The sequence below is a fragment of the Pinus tabuliformis genome, chromosome 6 (genome assembly GCF_031772625.1).
Source record: "Pinus tabuliformis cultivar Carrire ecotype Pingquan chromosome 6, CPIR1, whole genome shotgun sequence".
Classification (NCBI taxonomy): domain Eukaryota; kingdom Viridiplantae; phylum Streptophyta; class Pinopsida; order Pinales; family Pinaceae; genus Pinus; species Pinus tabuliformis.
The window spans coordinates 1,853,218,236-1,853,223,777 of NC_142292.1; the positions used below are offsets into that span (position 1 = coordinate 1,853,218,236).

Genomic DNA, 5,542 nt, shown 5'->3' on the forward strand with positions numbered 1-5,542 from the left:
GATAACCAACCTCCCTCTCCACATAAGGAGGTTGAGGAAAAAAGAGAGGAAAGCAACCTTAAAGCAAATCCACCCTTTCCTGAAAGATTAGCCCAACCACACCAGCCTACCCCAGAAGAAACTGAACTTTTGGGAGATTTGGAAAACTTATGTGTAAAGATTGCCCTTCTCCAGGTAATCAAAGATGTGCCTATTTACAATAAATTGATTAAGGAGAAGTGCTTTAAGCATCCAGGAAGAAGAAAAAGGGATGCCCCTACCATTAATGTCATTGGGAAGTTATCTAACTTAATGCTGGGGCAGGCAATATGTCCAAAATACTTAAAACCTGGAAGCCCTGTAGTCGATGTCCACATCAATGGCACCATTGTCCCACACACTTTGATTGATCTTGGGGTTGCCATTAATGTGATGACCAAGGACACCATGCTCAAGCTTAACCTCCAAGGGTCATTAAGGAAGACCACAACAATGCTACAACTTGCAGACCGTTCCACAGTCACCCCTGAGGGAATTGTGGAGGATGTGATGGTCTCCATTAATTCCTGGGAGTACCCAGCAAATTTCCTAGTTCTCCAGCCTAAGGCTAAGCTAACTGGTTACCCTCTCATCCTTCGGAGGCCATGGTTGGCCACAGCTGATTCCTACATTAGCTGTAGAGCTGGGAATATGACCATCAATAATGGGAATATGTCCAAACAATTAGTCCTATACCCTCCTGCTCAACCCTCCTTGGAACATGACTTGCCTTTATGGTTGGAGGGGGAGGAAGAAGATGAGCTTTATTCTATCAAACTGTATACTTTGGAAGCCATCATAGGAGGAGGACAACAAGATGAGGACGATTTAATTGAACACCTGCTCCAGATTCCAACTCCTAGTTCATTACCCCTAGAAGAAGAAGTAAAAGAAACACTGAAAAATCATCAAATTGACTTATGCTTGGCCGATTCCAACCCACTCTGAGTCAAAACCATAGAATTTGGGCCAGAGAAAACCTTGAAGATTAATCCATCTCTCTCTACTTCAGAGGAGGAACAACTATGCAACTTGTTAAGGGAGAACCTAGAAGACTTTGCTTGGAACTACAAGGAAATGAAGGGAGTACACCCCTCGGTGTGTACTCACCACATATACATCAAGGAAGGCTGCAAGCCAGTTAGGCAACCACAAAGGAGAATGAATCCAACCCTCAAAGACACAGTCAAAGAAGAATTGCAGAAACTAGTAGATGCAGGGTTCATTTACCCTATCTCTGACAGTGAGTGAGTCTCTCCTTTAGTTTTAGTGCCCAAGAAAAAGGGGAGGTGGAGGATTTGTGTCGATTATAAGGAGCTAAACAAAGCCACCAAGAAGGATCATTTTCCCTTACCCTTCATTGAACAAGTGTTACATGGCCTGGCAGGGAAGAAGTTATTTTCTTTCCTAGATGGATTCAGTGGGTACAACCAAATCCAAATCTGCCCAGAAGACCAGGATAAGACCACTTTCACCTATCCATGGGGTACTTTTGCCTATAAAGTCCTTCCTTTTGGCTTGTGTAATGCTCCTGCCACTTTCTAGAGAGTAGTCCTAAGTATTTTTGTTGAATTAGTTCATGATGCTGTGGAGATCTACATGGATGATTTTACACCTTATGGTTGTGATTTCCAAGAGGCCCTGACTAACTTGGGCAAAGTATTATGCAAATGCATTGAGATGAACCTGTCCCTGGGTCCAGAAAAATGTGAATTCTTAATGACTGAAGGGATTCCTCAAATTCATCAAGGGGAATGTGTAAAGAAGGGACAAATTCTGGCGGATGGTGCGACTACGGTAGGCGGAGAACTATCTTTGGGAAAAAACAGGGATTATACGAAGGGGTAGAATAGAAGTTGTCCTCGGGAGAGATGGCCGAGTGGTTAATGGCTCCGGTCTTGAAAACCGGTATAGATAAAAAAACTATCGAGGGTTCGAATCCCTCTCTCTCCTTTTGTTTTTCAACAATTGCATTTACCGGTCCAATAAAAAAAAAGGGAGTGCTAGGTCATTCAATATCTCAGCAAGGACTGCAAGTGGACCCAAACAAAGTAGCAGCCATTCAAAGGGTCCCTCCTCCACAAAAGCAGAGAGATGTTAGGAGTTTCTTAGGGCTAATTGGATATTACAGAAGATTCATAAAAGACTTCAGCAAGCTAGCCTCTCCTTTGTTTGGATTATTGGCCAAAGATTTCAAATTTATATGGTCGAAGAGTCATCAAGAGGCCTTGGACATTTTAAATGATAAGGTAACCACTGCACCAATCCTTAGAGGCCCAAACTGGGCCCTCCCTTTTCACGTTCATGTTGATGCCTCACATAGAGCCATAGGAGTAGCCTTAGGACAGGTAGAAGAGAAATTGCCTTATGCCATCTACTTTACCAGTAAAAACCTGTCAAAGGTTGAACTAAACTATACTGTGACAGGAAAATAACTCCTGGTTGTTGTGCATTCATTGAACAAGTTTAGGCATTACATTACAGGCTATCAGACATTTGTGCATATTGTTCATGCTGCAATTAAATATTTAATGAACAAACCAGATGTAAATGCTAGAATCATCAGATGGTTACTTTTATTGTAGTAGTTTGATTTAACTATTGTTGATAGGCCTGGTAAAGAATATGTTGTTGTTAACTTTCTGTCTAAAATGAATCTGCCTGCAAGTGAAGAAGGAATGGTTGATGATCAGTTCCCAGATGAGATTTTGTTTGTTATTTTAGTGCTCTTCCCATGGTTTGCTGATATAGCAAACTATCTGGTGTTAGCATAGTTCCCACCAAACCTGCCCTCCAGAGAAAAAAGCAAGATAATCAGGAAAAGTGCCCCTTCACCTGGATTGGGGGCAATCTGTTCAAACTTGGCCCAGATCAAATCTTGAGAAGATGTGTAAGGGAAGAGGAGCTCTTTGACATCCTTCTGACTTGTCATGATGGGCCTTGTGGAGGTCACTTTGTAGCAAAAAGGACAACATTCAAGGTGTTGCAAGCGGGCTATTATTGGCCTACTCTTCATCAGGATGTGAAGAAATATGTTAGTCAGTGTGATCGGTGCCAGAGGATGGGAAAGCTGAATCCAAGGGATGAAATGCCCCTACAGCCTCAAGTGACTTTCGAGCCATTTGACAAGTGGGGCATTGACTTCATTGGGCCTATCAACCCTCCTTCAAAGAAAAAACAAAACATCATTGTGTGCACTGATTATCTGACTAAGTGGGCAAAAACCAAAGCAATCAAGGCAGCAACAGAAGAAAAGGTGGCTGAGTTCCTAAGGGAGAACATATTCTACAAATTTGGGTACCCTAGAGAACTAGTCATAGATCAAGGCAGCCAGTTCACCTCTAGCATGATTGAAGAACTGCTCAAGCATCACAAGATCAAACATAGGACCTCCACTCCTTATCATCCACAAGCTAATGGGCAAGTGGAGGTGACCAACAGGGCATTGGAGAACATCCTGACCAAGGTAGTGAACAACAACAGAAAGGACTGGGCTGAGAGACTAGTTGAGGCCACCTGGGCCTATAATACAACATGGAAGACCACCACTGGATTCACACCCTATGAGCTGGTCTATGGGAAAAAGGCTTTGTTGTCAATTGAATTTGAATATAACACATTGAGGATGGCAGCCCAACTAGATTTAGATCTTAGTCATGCACAAAAAGAAAGGTTGTTCCATTTGAATGGCCTAGATGAATTCTGAATGCAGGCCCTCCTCCATATAGAGATAATTAAGCTTCAGAGAAAGATCTGGCATGACAAACATATCAAGGAGAAGTTATTTCAAGAAGGAGACTGGGCATTATTGTATGATTCAAGGTACAAAGACTTCAAGGGAAAGCTAAGAACAAGATGGCTTGGACCATATGTGGTGGAAAGATGCCATGACAATGGTTCAATGCGAATCAGGACTATAAATGAAGAAGCCATTCCATTTCTAGTTAATGGACACATATTGAAATTATACAAGAGGCCTTCATCTAAACAAGAGTTCATTGATAGCATCAATAAGACAGTGATGATGGTGGAGCAAGTTTCAACTCCACCCTCATCAGGTCACTGAAAAAGAAAGTAAAAAACAAAATAAGGATTCAGGTGAAAACCTCCATGAGGTGCTTGAGTCCCATCTTTGGGTTGAAAACCTTCCTTGAGGTGGCCCAAGGACGAGAAAAAAAAAAGGAAAGAAAAATAAGATCATTGGGTGAAAACCTTCTTTGAGACGCCCAGGGCAGATACCTTGGGAACCCTGCCTCACATGTACTCATCACCTCCACTCCTTACCATGTACCCCTCCATCAGTTCCATTGTTTTTCACCTCATCGCTTCAATTCAGGTGAAGATTGTGACCATCATCCCTACATCCACACACACTCCTACTCCCTTTGTCCATTCATTGCAGCATCCTCACAGCCACCATTAGCAGACAACAGAGGAGGAAGAAAGATGACTACACAACAAACAACAGAGGAGGAAGAAGAATGGCCATCAATAGCACCTCTGATCTTTGACACCTGCAGCGTGGCAATAAGGCCATAGGTAAGTATCTTACTCACTCACTCATCTACATCATTTGATCAAAAGTTGTAAAGGTTAAGAGGTAGTTGCTTTGTGAGTAAAAAGGTGGCCAATTTCCTCTAAAAAGGCTATGCCCCCCAAAACCTCAGGATCCCTATAACATGGACAGTCTTCAATGACTTGCCAGCAGAGGATGACATCAAAACCTTCATCTATGATGTTAGTCCTTCTGTCAGTAAGGAGGAGACAAAACAACAAAAAGCAGATACAGAGCTATATGGGGAGGAGATGGATACAAAAGAAACTAATACACAGGGACATGATGAGGAGAACACAAAGAAACATGATGCTGAAATAGAAGAGAAAGAAGGCATTGAAAAAAAAAAGAGCAACAAGAAACAAAAGAGCTAAGTGGCCTCAGGGATAGAGAAGTAGCTGAACAATCAAACCCCATGGCCCTAATCAGCATCTAATTGCAAGTAATCCTCAGCTAACACTTATATATCTGTTGTCCAAGGGAAAGCAAGTACACATTTTGAGGATATGTTTAAGCTGATAAGAAATGATCATATACATGCCTGCTAAAAGAGATGAAACACTGCCACATAGCTTGAAGATCAGAGAATATCAGTGGGAAGAAGAAGAAAGGAAAGCAGGTTGCTATAAACAAGAAGAAAAGACCACAACAAAAGAATGAGATGTCAGAGAGATTACCAGAGCCACTAAGTTGCTCAGAGGATGAGCAACACTTTCAGTAGGGGGGTGATGATGAGTCTCATCATTGAGTAATTATATGGGCCTTAATTGGCCTTAATTCACCTCCTAGCTTAGTCAAACCAACTATTCTCACAACTTATTGCATACTTTTGATTATATTTTACTTATGAGTTGAGTTAGAGTTGGATATTTTGCTTTGTGGTCTAATGTGCATGTAATGCAGAAATAAAGGATAAAATCAAAGGAAATGCAGGGATAAAAGGTAAAAGCAAGGAACTATGGTAAAATA

The 5,542-nt window shown here is 41.8% G+C and overlaps 1 non-coding gene across 1 annotated transcript; it reads left to right on the plus strand.

Annotated features, from left to right (window-relative positions):
• Positions 1–1,883: 1,883 nt before the first annotated feature.
• TRNAS-UGA (transfer RNA serine (anticodon UGA)) lies at positions 1,884–1,971 on the plus strand. The gene has a single exon. It is a non-coding gene; the product is annotated as a tRNA-Ser (tRNA).
• The last annotated feature ends 3,571 nt before the right edge of the window (positions 1,972–5,542 follow it).